At 43.1% G+C, this 15,725-nt stretch overlaps 1 pseudogene; it reads right to left on the reverse strand.

The window, feature by feature from the left end:
• The window catches only part of LOC138772476 (zinc finger protein 585A-like), a 140,066-nt pseudogene that overhangs the window by 55,454 nt on the left and 68,887 nt on the right, over nucleotides 1–15,725 (reverse strand).

A 15,725-nucleotide genomic window follows, 5' to 3' on the forward strand; every position in this document is an offset into this window, starting at 1 on the left:
GCCCTGGAACGTGGATGGGTAATGTATGCCAGTTTAGCAAGGGCTGCAAGGACATCGGTAACGATGTCCTTGCAGCTCTTGTCAAACGATTATCGGGCCGTGTAATAGGTCCAGTAAACGAGCAACGATCTAGCAGATCGCTGCTCGTTTACAGGTATTATCGGGCCCTGCTCGGCCCGTGTAATACCACCCTAAGGCAATCGTGATGTGCGGCACAGGTATCTAGTTGTCAATCACACATACAAATATCATATCGACGATATGCTGTAACTAATATAAACAATGAAGTGAAGTGCTTAAAAATATCCAAACAAAAAAATATATATATATAATATCATAATGTATGTGAACGGCGGCACATATATATATGGGAATGATTCAAGTTGCCCATGTTAGTATACCGATCCTTCCATATGTAGGCAAATTACGCGCATACAAATGTCATAAAATAATAAATAACATAATTATGTCATTCATAGTATTCCGCGCAAGCACGGAAGATCAGATAATGAATATATGCATGTAGGTATGTGAAAGATCTTCCTATGACACTAACATGTTACTATAATGTACAACTCCCAGATAGATAAAGCACTAAACAATTGCACAACGCCACGGGCGCATGAACATCCCTGCCGCGCCACACACAACCTGAGAGAGGAGAAAGGGGTTAAACTGTGGGTTCAGAAAAACATATTGCTAGACTAAACATGGCAAAGGGGAAAAAAATATATATCTACAAACAGTAATAATGTATAACATGATCACTAGTCCATTCCATCTTTCAAATAAGTACTGAAGTATCAAAGTCAAAAAATGATGTTGGATGAGCTACCAAGAATATAAATGAGTAAAAGGTCAAAGGCCAGTGTAGTCCCAGGAGTAGGAGGGCACTACTCTCCAAGTGTCCACATCCTACCAACATCCTCCCATTATTGTGTGGGTCCCACCGTGTTTTTCCCTTTTTGGGAATTTTAAATGTTTTTAATGTGCAGGGATCTGGTTTCCTTTGCCATTTTTTGAATTTGTGTGTTAATTACTAATAAAATATTTTTGTATTTTCTCAATTATTGTTGGTGTGCTCCTATATATGACATTTCTGTTTCTTTAGTGGTCCATAGAAAGAAGCTTATGGTAGCAGCAGAGATGCACGCGACCACCAGCGTCTGCGAGTGGGTGCGAGCTGCGTAATCCGAGACGGGTGTTCCGTCGGGATTCAGTAGTGTGCACATACCCTAACTCAGTGATGTGGCAGGCTCACATTTTTCTCTATTCCCCCCCCCCCCTTTTCTCAATTTTTATTCATTTTAAATATACCGTTCACAATGCATAGTTTTTTTTTTATATATATATATATATACCGCATTCACCATGTGTGATAAATAATAATACAGTTTTATCGTTTGGGGGTCAGGCAGTGTTTCTCTATGGGCATTGGACTCATCTCTGGTAAGCGCGCCGGGCTTCCAACGGGGATTTCTCTGCAGTGGGACAGGGTCTGGGACCGAGACTTTGAGGAAGGGGTAAGTATAAGGGGCTCCACCGGGCGGTCAGGTGGGCTTCACCCCAGCAGCCGGGATGACAGGCATCCGTTAAGCCTGTGTTCCTTCATCAGAGCACAGCCCTTCCACTACATGCAGGCCCAAAGCCATGTGGCTGGGGTCGTACGCTCGCTCAATCCACAAGACATTTGCTCTCGGCTCAGCACCTTCCATATACATTACCCAAAGACCATGTAGATAGCAACTACTCTATCCTCCGCCCTCTGCTACAATATGACAGTCTAACTACCGGTCTTCCTAAATGAGCAGCTCGTCGCCCTACCCTCACACCTCATCTTATACTATCCACTCTGACCAAAACTCTACGTTTCATCCCCTCTTTTTTATTTTTATTTTTTTTTCCCAATCATTAACAAAACAAATAAATTTGAACGGAAAAAAGAAAGTTTTACAGTACATTCATAATACTTGTATATAACTGTGTAAGAAAGTAACAACATTATACATTTTACCCATACTCAACCCATCCCCCCCACCCCAAAGAAAAAAAAAACCCCAGAGCAGATACCATATATCCTCATTTAGGCTATGTTCCCACGCTGTAATACAATGGCCGTTGTATTACAGCGCATTTACAGCTGCATTTTTACATGTATACTGTCATATCGGCCGCAGGAACCTTACTGAATGGTTATTTGAATTGCTGGCATCTTTGGGTGTGCCTTCAATACAATTAACCATAGGCCTCAATACAATGTATGGCCGTGAGAACGCCATATATTGTGTAAACAGACTGTGAACAATGGCCGTTGTTCACAGTCTACCGGAAATAATTGACATGCGAAAAACATCTCATCCCCTCTATTTCATACCAGGAGATGACTTTAGGAATAATGCACAGAGCATATATATATATATATATATAATGTATATCCCATCATTTTCCAATGACATCTCTAGTCCTTCCTGTTCCTGGAATCTGATTTCCATTTCCTTTTAAAGATTTATAATTTACTTCTATATAAAAAAAATCTCCAGTCTTCCAGTACTTTTTAGCTGCTGTATGTCCTGCAGAAAGTGGTGTATTCTTATCACCTTTGCAACCTCTGTCCATGTCAGGAACTGTCCAGAGCAGGAGAGGTTTTCTATGGGGATTTGCTGCTGCTCTGGACAGTTCCTCACATGGACATAGGTGGCAGCAGAGAGCGCTGTGTCAGACTGGAGAGAATACACCACTTCCTGCAGGACATACATCAGTTCATAAGTACTGGAAGACTGGAGATTTTTTAATAGATGTAAATTACAAATCTACACTCACCGGCCACTTTATTAGGTACACCATGCTAGTAACGGGTGGTCTTCTGCTGCTGTAGCCCATCTGCCTCAAAGTTGGAGGTACTGTGCGTTCAGAGATGCTCTTCTGCCTACCTTGGTTGTAACGGTTGGCTATTTGAGTCACTGTTGCCTTTCTATCAGCTCGAACCAGTCTGCCCATTCTCCTCTGACCTCTGGCATCAACAAGGCATTTCCGCCCACAGAACTGCCGCTCACTGGATGTTTTTTCTTTTTCGGACCATTCTCTGTAAACCCTAGAGATGGTTGTGCGTGAAAATCCCAGTAGATCAGCAGTTTCTGAAATACTCAGACCAGCCCTTCTGGCACCAACAACCATGCCACGTTCAAAGGCACTCAAATCATCTTTTTTCCCCATACTGATGCTCGGTTTGAACTGCAGGAGATTGTCTTGACCATGTCTACATGCCTAAATGCACTGAGTTGCCGCCATGTGATTGGCTGATTAGAAATTAAGTGGTAACATGCAGTTGGACAGGTGTACCTAATAAAGTGGCGGGTGAGTGTATATAACTTTCTGAAAGCAGAAAAAGATTTTCATCAGAGTACCCCATTAATAGATCCAGGATTCACCACTATAAAGCCCTACTTAGCGTTTAGATGTCCCTCTTATTCCCCACTTCTTCCGTTACGATTGATCTTCTGAAAATCTGTGCATGACCTTTGGATTTGATGGATTTCAATCATACAATGGGACACTGTTCTTTTGTCTATGAACTTATAATAACCTCATATGTATCTTGTTCCCCTCCTTCCTTTACCCCCTTAATGGAATGTTTCCTCTTTTGTTTGTTTATGTTTTATATAACAATGTTTGGTGCCCTCTCCACCCCCTATAGGGGAGGAGTTAAAAGAAAATCTATTTTATTAAAAACACTATTTAAAAAAGATCTGATGTATGCTTAAAACACTTCCCACATTCTAAACATGAAAATTATTTCTCTCCTGTGTGAAATTTCTGATGCTTATTACGATTTGATTTATCTGCAAAGCATTTCCCACATTCTGAACATGAATATGGCTTTGCTCCTGTGTGGATTCTCTGATGTGCAACAAGATTGGTTTTCTGGTTGAAACATTTTCCACATTCTGAACATAAAAATGTCCGCGCCCCTGTGTGAATTCTTTGATGTTTAGAAAGATATGATTTCTGGCTAAAACACTTCCCACATTCTGAGCATGAAAATGGCTTTACCTCTGTGTGAATTCTCTGATGCCTAACAAGATCGGATCTCTGGTTGAAATATTTCTCACATTCTGAACAGGAAAATGGTGGCGATTCTGTATGAGTTCTCTGATGTGCATCAAGATCAGATTTCTGGCTAAAACATTTCACACATTCTAAACATGAAAAAGGCTTTGCCCCTGTGTGAATTCTCTGATGTCTAACAAGATCAGATTTTTGTGTAAAACATCTACCGCATTCTGAACATGAAAATGGCTTCTCCCCTGTGTGAATTCTCTGATGTACAACAAGATTTGATTTTAGGTAAAAACATTTACCACACTGTAAACATGAAAACGGCTTCTTCCCTGTGTGGAACTTTTCATGTGCAACAAGGTCTGGTTTTCGGCTGAAAGCTTTTCCACATTCTGAACATAAAAATGACTTAACCAACGTGTGAATTTTCTGATGTCTAACAAGATATGATTGCTGGTTAAAGGATTTACCACACTCTGAGCATGAAAATGGTTTTTCCCCTGTGTGAATTCCTTGATGTTTGGCAAGATCTGGTTTATGGCGAAAACATTTCCCACATTCTAAACATGAATATGGCTTTGCCTCTGAGTGGCTTCTCTGATGTTTAACAAGAGATGACGTCTGGTTAAAAGATTTCCCGCATTCTAAGCATGAAAATGGCTTCTCCCCTGTGTGAATTCTTAGGTGTCTAATAAGACTAGATTTGTTATTAAAACATTTCTGACATTCTGTACAGGAAAATCGTTTTGGCCATGTATGACCCCTCTGATGTTTACGGAGATATGAGTGCTGTTTAAAACATTTACCACATTCTGAACATGAATATGGTTTCTCCCCTGTGTGGACTCTTTGTCGTTCAACATCTTCCTGTCTGTGAAGGGCTGAGGGTAGATCTGGGATAATCGCATGCTCCTCATTTGTATCTTCTGAAGACATCTGGCGACTCTCTGAGCTCCTGGTACAATCATCTGCCAAAAAGAGAACTGACTATTATTTGGGGGCCGTTCTCTTGCAGTTTTCTTCTTCTGTATTGAAATCAGAGTAATTATAGGGTATTATTTCAGTGGGCCTGCCCCCTATCTGGTCAAGTGGAAAATCACAGAGGGACCTGAAAGTCAGGGCTATTATGGTGGCGTCTGTCTCCCCGACAGCCACTTTCACTTAAAGTGACTCGCACTGTCGAGGTCTTCACGTTTGGTTCACGAGGTCTTTACGTCTGGTTCAGGGGTCGGCCTTTCTCCTGGTGACGGTATTTTGAAAAAAAAAACACCTACTTTTATTGCTGTGGCGGGGGCAGGGAGTCAATCGGGCGTGGCCTAGAGCATGCGTGCCCTAGGCCTACCACGCCTCTCTCCCTGCCTCCGGCCCAGGGGGACTCTGAAAGTGAAGGGAGAGAGGCGCTGCAGGCCTAGGGCATGGATGAAGTGAAGTGCTTAAAAATATCCAAACAAAAAAATATATATATATAATATCATAATGTATGTGAACGGCAGCACATATATATATGGGAATGATTCAAGTTGCCCATGTTAGTATACCGATCCTTCCATATGTAGGCAAATTACGCGCATACAAATGTCATAAAATAATAAATAACATAATTATGTCATTCATAGTATTCCGCGCAAGCACGGAAGATCAGATAATGAATATATGCATGTAGGTATGTGAAAGATCTTCCTATGACACTAACATGTTACTATAATGTACAACTCCCAGATAGATAAAGCACTAAACAATTGCACAACGCCACGGGCGCATGAACATCCCTGCCGCGCCACACACAACCTGAGAGAGGAGAAAGGGGTTAAACTGTGGGTTCAGAAAAACATATTGCTAGACTAAACATGGCAAAGGGGAAAAAAATATATATCTACAAACAGTAATAATGTATAACATGATCACTAGTCCATTCCATCTTTCAAATAAGTACTGAAGTATCAAAGTCAAAAAATGATGTTGGATGAGCTACCAAGAATATAAATGAGTAAAAGGTCAAAGGCCAGTGTAGTCCCAGGAGTAGGAGGGCACTACTCTCCAAGTGTCCACATCCTACCAACATCCTCCCATTATTGTGTGGGTCCCACCGTGTTTTTTCCCTTTTTGGGAATTTTAAATGTTTTTAATGTGCAGGGATCTGGTTTCCTTTGCCATTTTTTGAATTTGTGTGTTAATTACTAATAAAATATTTTTGTATTTTCTCAATTATTGTTGGTGTGCTCCTATATATGACATTTCTGTTTCTTTAGTGGTCCATAGAAAGAAGCTTATGGTAGCAGCAGAGATGCACGCGACCACCAGCGTCTGCGAGTGGGTGCGAGCTGCGTAATCCGAGACGGGTGTTCCGTCGGGATTCAGTAGTGTGCACATACCCTAACTCAGTGATGTGGCAGGCTCACATTTTTCTCTATTCCCCCCCCCCCCTTTTCTCAATTTTTATTCATTTTAAATATACCGTTCACAATGCATAGTTTTTTTTTTATATATATATATATATACCGCATTCACCATGTGTGATAAATAATAATACAGTTTTATCGTTTGGGGGTCAGGCAGTGTTTCTCTATGGGCATTGGACTCATCTCTGGTAAGCGCGCCGGGCTTCCAACGGGGATTTCTCTGCAGTGGGACAGGGTCTGGGACCGAGACTTTGAGGAAGGGGTAAGTATAAGGGGCTCCACCGGGCGGTCAGGTGGGCTTCACCCCAGCAGCCGGGATGACAGGCATCCGTTAAGCCTGTGTTCCTTCATCAGAGCACAGCCCTTCCACTACATGCAGGCCCAAAGCCATGTGGCTGGGGTCGTACGCTCGCTCAATCCACAAGACATTTGCTCTCGGCTCAGCACCTTCCATATACATTACCCAAAGACCATGTAGATAGCAACTACTCTATCCTCCGCCCTCTGCTACAATATGACAGTCTAACTACCGGTCTTCCTAAATGAGCAGCTCGTCGCCCTACCCTCACACCTCATCTTATACTATCCACTCTGACCAAAACTCTACGTTTCATCCCCTCTTTTTTATTTTTATTTTTTTTCCCAATCATTAACAAAACAAATAAATTTGAACGGAAAAAAGAAAGTTTTACAGTACATTCATAATACTTGTATATAACTGTGTAAGAAAGTAACAACATTATACATTTTACCCATACTCAACCCATCCCCCCCACCCCAAAGAAAAAAAAAACCCCAGAGCAGATACCATATATCCTCATTTAGGCTATGTTCCCACGCTGTAATACAATGGCCGTTGTATTACAGCGCATTTACAGCTGCATTTTTACATGTATACTGTCATATCGGCCGCAGGAACCTTACTGAATGGTTATTTGAATTGCTGGCATCTTTGGGTGTGCCTTCAATACAATTAACCATAGGCCTCAATACAATGTATGGCCGTGAGAACGCCATATATTGTGTAAACAGACTGTGAACAATGGCCGTTGTTCACAGTCTACCGGAAATAATTGACATGCGAAAAACATCTCATCCCCTCTATTTCATACCAGGAGATGACTTTAGGAATAATGCACAGAGCATATATATATATATATATATAATGTATATCCCATCATTTTCCAATGACATCTCTAGTCCTTCCTGTTCCTGGAATCTGATTTCCATTTCCTTTTAAAGATTTATAATTTACTTCTATATAAAAAAAATCTCCAGTCTTCCAGTACTTTTTAGCTGCTGTATGTCCTGCAGAAAGTGGTGTATTCTTATCACCTTTGCAACCTCTGTCCATGTCAGGAACTGTCCAGAGCAGGAGAGGTTTTCTATGGGGATTTGCTGCTGCTCTGGACAGTTCCTCACATGGACATAGGTGGCAGCAGAGAGCGCTGTGTCAGACTGGAGAGAATACACCACTTCCTGCAGGACATACATCAGTTCATAAGTACTGGAAGACTGGAGATTTTTTAATAGATGTAAATTACAAATCTACACTCACCGGCCACTTTATTAGGTACACCATGCTAGTAACGGGTGGTCTTCTGCTGCTGTAGCCCATCTGCCTCAAAGTTGGAGGTACTGTGCGTTCAGAGATGCTCTTCTGCCTACCTTGGTTGTAACGGTTGGCTATTTGAGTCACTGTTGCCTTTCTATCAGCTCGAACCAGTCTGCCCATTCTCCTCTGACCTCTGGCATCAACAAGGCATTTCCGCCCACAGAACTGCCGCTCACTGGATGTTTTTTCTTTTTCGGACCATTCTCTGTAAACCCTAGAGATGGTTGTGCGTGAAAATCCCAGTAGATCAGCAGTTTCTGAAATACTCAGACCAGCCCTTCTGGCACCAACAACCATGCCACGTTCAAAGGCACTCAAATCATCTTTTTTCCCCATACTGATGCTCGGTTTGAACTGCAGGAGATTGTCTTGACCATGTCTACATGCCTAAATGCACTGAGTTGCCGCCATGTGATTGGCTGATTAGAAATTAAGTGGTAACATGCAGTTGGACAGGTGTACCTAATAAAGTGGCGGGTGAGTGTATATAACTTTCTGAAAGCAGAAAAAGATTTTCATCAGAGTACCCCATTAATAGATCCAGGATTCACCACTATAAAGCCCTACTTAGCGTTTAGATGTCCCCCTTATTCCCCACTTCTTCCGTTACGATTGATCTTCTGAAAATCTGTGCATGACCTTTGGATTTGATGGATTTCAATCATACAATGGGACACTGTTCTTTTGTCTATGAACTTATAATAACCTCATATGTATCTTGTTCCCCTCCTTCCTTTACCCCCTTAATGGAATGTTTCCTCTTTTGTTTGTTTATGTTTTATATAACAATGTTTGGTGCCCTCTCCACCCCCTATAGGGGAGGAGTTAAAAGAAAATCTATTTTATTAAAAACACTATTTAAAAAAGATCTGATGTATGCTTAAAACACTTCCCACATTCTAAACATGAAAATTATTTCTCTCCTGTGTGAAATTTCTGATGCTTATTACGATTTGATTTATCTGCAAAGCATTTCCCACATTCTGAACATGAATATGGCTTTGCTCCTGTGTGGATTCTCTGATGTGCAACAAGATTGGTTTTCTGGTTGAAACATTTTCCACATTCTGAACATAAAAATGTCCGCGCCCCTGTGTGAATTCTTTGATGTTTAGAAAGATATGATTTCTGGCTAAAACACTTCCCACATTCTGAGCATGAAAATGGCTTTACCTCTGTGTGAATTCTCTGATGCCTAACAAGATCGGATCTCTGGTTGAAATATTTCTCACATTCTGAACAGGAAAATGGTGGCGATTCTGTATGAGTTCTCTGATGTGCATCAAGATCAGATTTCTGGCTAAAACATTTCACACATTCTAAACATGAAAAAGGCTTTGCCCCTGTGTGAATTCTCTGATGTCTAACAAGATCAGATTTTTGTGTAAAACATCTACCGCATTCTGAACATGAAAATGGCTTCTCCCCTGTGTGAATTCTCTGATGTACAACAAGATTTGATTTTAGGTAAAAACATTTACCACACTGTAAACATGAAAACGGCTTCTTCCCTGTGTGGAACTTTTCATGTGCAACAAGGTCTGGTTTTCGGCTGAAAGCTTTTCCACATTCTGAACATAAAAATGACTTAACCAACGTGTGAATTTTCTGATGTCTAACAAGATATGATTGCTGGTTAAAGGATTTACCACACTCTGAGCATGAAAATGGTTTTTCCCCTGTGTGAATTCCTTGATGTTTGGCAAGATCTGGTTTATGGCGAAAACATTTCCCACATTCTAAACATGAATATGGCTTTGCCTCTGAGTGGCTTCTCTGATGTTTAACAAGAGATGACGTCTGGTTAAAAGATTTCCCGCATTCTAAGCATGAAAATGGCTTCTCCCCTGTGTGAATTCTTAGGTGTCTAATAAGACTAGATTTGTTATTAAAACATTTCTGACATTCTGTACAGGAAAATCGTTTTGGCCATGTATGACCCCTCTGATGTTTACGGAGATATGAGTGCTGTTTAAAACATTTACCACATTCTGAACATGAATATGGTTTCTCCCCTGTGTGGACTCTTTGTCGTTCAACATCTTCCTGTCTGTGAAGGGCTGAGGGTAGATCTGGGATAATCGCATGCTCCTCATTTGTATCTTCTGAAGACATCTGGCGACTCTCTGAGCTCCTGGTACAATCATCTGCCAAAAAGAGAACTGACTATTATTTGGGGGCCGTTCTCTTGCAGTTTTCTTCTTCTGTATTGAAATCAGAGTAATTATAGGGTATTATTTCAGTGGGCCTGCCCCCTATCTGGTCAAGTGGAAAATCACAGAGGGACCTGAAAGTCAGGGCTATTATGGTGGCGTCTGTCTCCCCGACAGCCACTTTCACTTAAAGTGACTCGCACTGTCGAGGTCTTCACGTTTGGTTCACGAGGTCTTTACGTCTGGTTCAGGGGTCGGCCTTTCTCCTGGTGACGGTATTTTGAAAAAAAAAACACCTACTTTTATTGCTGTGGCGGGGGCAGGGAGTCAATCGGGCGTGGCCTAGAGCATGCGTGCCCTAGGCCTACCACGCCTCTCTCCCTGCCTCCGGCCCAGGGGGACTCTGAAAGTGAAGGGAGAGAGGCGCTGCAGGCCTAGGGCATGGATGCTCTAGGCCACGCCAGATTGACTCCCTGACCCACCACGCCGCAGCAATAAAAGTAGTTTTTCTCCAAAATACTGTCACTGGGAGAAAGGCCAACCCCTAAACCAGATGCAGGGCGAAGACCTCTACAACGTGGTATTGGCTGTTTGGGGGCGGATACATGCCAGTAGAGAGTCGCTTTAAGCACAGTTTAAGTGCAAAGGGGCAGAATGGTCAAATGTGCAGAAGTCATTTTCAGCAAGTATAAGGACGGATCAGGACATGCAGTTTTCTACTTTCTACCTTCTTCTACTAGAAGATTGAGATACAACATTGGCAGTTTTATGACCAGGACACAAAGATATTTACCTGATCCACCTCTGGAGCAGGCAACATAAAATGTGCGTAATCAAAGTCCGCGCCTTTACAAAAACCTCAGACACTCAATGTACTTACATGTCAAAATTAGAGCCAAAGAGACTCTTACTATAAAGGCCACGGAGTAAAACTGGCGGAATTCGGCAGCGGAACTCTCCACCGCGGTATCCCGCCAGCCTCCGTGTCATACAAGCAGTCTATGGGAGGGCTCACACCTCCTCTCTCCGCGGCTCTCTGCTTGGAATAATTGACATGTCAATTCTTCCGCGCGGAAAGAGGAGGCGTGAACCCTCCTATAGACAGCCTGTATGACACGGAGGCTGGCGGGATTCCGCGGTGGAGAGTTCCGCTGCCGAATTCCGCCAATTTTACTCTGTGTGAACTGGCCTTAAGACAAATTGATGTCTCCCAAACGTTCCTCACAGAACAAGGACAATTTAGAACCTTAATAGTGACCCAAAGCCAAATCATTGCCTGCTAGGCTCCGTTCACAGGGAGCAAAACTGGCCGAATTCCGCCAGCCTCCGTGTCATAATGACAGTCTATGGGACGCTCGTGCGCCTTCTCTCTCTGCGCTAAAGAATGAACATGTCCATTCTTCAGCGTGGAGTGAGGAGGCGCGTGAGCCTCCCATAGACTGCAATTATGACACGGAGGCTGGCTGAACGGAGCCCTATAGTCCCATCTTTACCCATATTTAACTAGTATTTTGGCTAAATGGGTGAACATAAAACTAAAAACTAGAAACATAAAGCATAAAAAAATTCTACATAAAATTGAGCTGATAAAGAAGTAGAATTTGTGACTCTTCTCTGTAGTCAGTGGTCACTACTCACCTGGGTAGCTGTCACCTGTAGGAACGTCCTCTGTACACGGCTCCTCATCGCTCCAGTACGGCTCTTCTTTTACTATTATGTCTATAACATTAATATTGTTCTCATCTTTAAACTGATCCATAAACTGTGGAGGAAATATTATAAGTCATTAGATGGTGCCGGAGCTGTGCGGAACAGATAGCAGAAGATATGTAACCCTACAGGTCTACCTGATCATCCTGGGAGACATTGTGATCTTCTTCTGGACAATCCTGAGGAAGAAGAGGACGAGGACATCTCTCTGGTGTTGTTCTCTTACTGGATGTGACTGTAGGGAACACATAGAGAGACTGACTCCATTCTGTATATAGGGAGAAATAACGGCGGGGTGTATGTAGTCCTGTCTATTACCTGGTGATGGGAGGGGCGGCTGATCCTCCATCATGGTCTCCTTGTACTGATCCTTGTGTCCTTCTACATACTCCCACTCCTCCATGGAGAAATAGAGCGCCACGTCCTGACACCTTATAGGAACCTGACACACACAATGATCACACAGTCATCCCCCCCATCCCTTCATAGCGTTCCTGTATAATGTCCCAGCAGCCTCCTCACCTCTCCAGTCAGCAGCTCCACCATCTTGTTGGTGAGTTCTAGGATCTTCTGCTCATTGATTTCCTCATGTATCAGGGGGTGAGGTGGGGGCCCCAGGATTGGGCTCAGGGTTCTTCCCCATCCCTCACACATAGGGGCCCCACAGCGCCCACTAGAGGTCTTCTTCACCACTGTGTAATCCTGGTTATGGAGATACAGTAATACATCTCACTACATACATTCCCAGAATCCCCCTCACCTCTCCAGTCATATCTATCTGTTATTACATAGAGAAGAATGGTGTCATGTGACATCACTCCCAGAATCCCCCTCACCTCTCCAGTCATATCCATCTGTTATTACATAGAGAAGAATGGTGTCATGTGACATAACTCCCAGAATCCCCCTCACCTCTCCAGTAAGCTGGAATAGTATCTCTAGGGTGAGATTTATTATCCTCTCCGCCATCTTGTCTCTGTCCTTATCCATCGTTGATGTGTAAATAATCTTCCTAAATGGAAAAATAAGATATAATAATGTACAATCTTACAAAACGCTATGTAAAAAAAAAATGAAGACAATAAAAGGGAAACAGTTGAGTTCCTCCATTTCACCAGAGCTAACGCCAGCAGTCATCTGTTAGACATTTATAAATCTAGAGCTCAGAGACTTTCCACACAATGCCAAGCGTCAGATGGAGGAGGGTAAAGCCGCCACCACTGGGGCAAAGGAGACGTGTTGTGTGCAGTCATGGATGACACTTCTCTAACTGGCATCTGATGGAGGAGTCTGGGTTTGGTGATGCCAGGAGAACGTTACCTGCCTGACTGCATTGTGCCAGCTGTAATATACAGGGGGGAGGAGGGATAATACTATAGGGGTCGGCACCATCATTGTGGATAATTGTATCTCCAAGTTTTGTGGGGATAGTTTGGGTTCTTCCCTTTTATGCCCCAGTGCACACAGCAAGGTCCATAAAGACATGGAGGAAGAGTCTGGTGTGGGACATTGTGATCCAGATCTCTTCTTGGCTGTCAATCAAATCTGACTATGTGAGTGAAGCGTGTGTCAGCTCTTCTCTCCATCTCCCCCTCCTTTCTGAGACAGCTCATGTAAGCAGTGTCCCTGGCTGTCTGTCTCTGCACTCTGTAATGCCGGGAGAATTAATCACAATGAGGTCAACAGCAACTCAGATAAACCATCATGGCATCGCAGAGTGCAGAGACATCTGGCCAGGGACTCTGTTTACATGGGAGGGGGAGACTGAGAGAACAGCTCGCACAATGCTTTCTGTGACCTCACTGTGATTAATCCTCGAAGCCTGAAGGCGACGCTACAGGGAACGAGGATAGGTAAGTATACTTAATATGTTATTATATTCCCGCACACCCTGCCTTCCTGTAATTCTCATGGAACCTCTTCTTTTGTCTTACGGCCATTGCTCAGTAAGGATTATTCACATTCTTAGCAGACAGATCATAAAATTACACAGATCATTTGGCCAGCTTCATCATGTCCTGTGGTACTACATGATTTCTTTTGTCTTAACCCCTAGACGACCCTGGACGTAAATGTACGTCCTGGCGTTGCAAGGGGAGTTCAGAGGGGAGGCCATGTAGCGACCCCGCTCCGAACCGCCGCAATCCTAGGTGCTATATGCAGCCCGGGACCGTGCCCGCTAATTAGACATTTAGTTGACAGCTGCATCTAAATGCTGGATTTCCCCCTTGATTGGTGGTCTACTGGGGGGATCGCCCCCATGGCCCCCCGCCCCCCCCCCCCCCCCGGGCGTGACGCGATCACAGAGGAGCGATCCCCGCATCTTGTCTGGGACGAGGTCTACGATGTAATGGCGCTGATCCCGTCTCGCACTCTATTGCTCTCGGCGGCAGCAGGCCGAGAGCAATAGAACATAGATCTCATTGAGAGATCAGAGGGAATAACCCTAGCACCAGGGGGACTTCTAGTATGTGTGTAAAAAAAAAAAGTGTTTTTTTTTTATGAATAAAAAATCCCCTCCCCTAATAAAAGTTTGAATCACCCCCCTTTCCCATTTTATAAATAAATAATTAAACATGTTTGGTATTGCCGCGTGCGTATTCACCTGAACTATTAAAATAACACATTCCTAGTCTCGTACGGTAAACAGTGTAAGCGCAAAAAAATGCCATAGTGCAAAATTGTGCATTTTTCTTCGCAACAAATCTTGAAAAATTGTCATAAAAAGTGATTAAAAAGTCGCATATACGCAAACAAGGTACCGATAGAAAGAACATATCATGGTGCAAAAAATGACACCTCACACAGCCCCATAGACCAAAGGATAAAAAGGTTATAAGCATGGGAATAGAGAAATTTTAAGGAACATATATTTTTTAAAATTTAAATTTTTTTTTAAAAGCCATTGAATAAAATAAAAGTTATGCAAGTTACTCTAAGGCAAACGCCATAACATTTACATAACATTCACTTTACACCATGTTTGATAAATCTCCCCCATAATATTTATCTGGTTTCTCAGCATATTTTAGACCAAAATTGCACCTGCCATTGCAAAGTACAATTAGTGGCGCACAAAGTAAGGGCTCATCTGGGTCTCTAGGGGGATAAGTGCACGCCCAATGGCCTTATATACATTAGGAGGAAAAAACAAAAGTGCAAAAATGAAAATTGGCCGGTTCTAAAGGGGCTGTTCAGGTTTAGGAAACCATGGCCACTTTTTTTCCAGAATCAGCACCTCTCCTGTCCTCAGTTTGGGTGCGGGTTTTGAAGCTTAGTTTCATTGAAGTGACTGGAGAATTGTAATACCACACACAACCTGAGGACAAGGGTGGCGCTGTTATTGCAAGTAGCTGTGTTTTATCTAATCCTGTATAACCCCTGTAAAGCGCACCTGTCATTACAAAAAACTTTTGAAATGTTATAGAGACGTGTCAAAATTTTTATTTTTTTTTTAAATTCTTTATTTATGGAGAGTACGGGAAAGGCGCAGCAACACGCCCGCCAGACCCAGCAGGCCAATCAAGAAAAAAGAGAACAAGGTGCACTGAGGAAACAGGTGATGTAAATAACAGTTGCACAACAAATCACAACCCAAAGAGCACGGGCAATGAACCCCGGCCTACAGGCCCGGCAGGGAGGCCCAGCCCACCCCGCCCCCCAAACATTTTATGCATATAGAAAAAAGAGACCCGCCCCCAAAAAGACTGGCTGGGAGCAGGTAGAGAGGGAGGAGGGCGGAAGAAAAAGGGGGGGAGGGAGGGAGAGGAAGAGGGAGAGAGGCAGGGGGGG

This window comes from Dendropsophus ebraccatus, chromosome 14 (genome assembly GCF_027789765.1).
Source record: "Dendropsophus ebraccatus isolate aDenEbr1 chromosome 14, aDenEbr1.pat, whole genome shotgun sequence".
Lineage (NCBI taxonomy): Eukaryota > Metazoa > Chordata > Amphibia > Anura > Hylidae > Dendropsophus > Dendropsophus ebraccatus.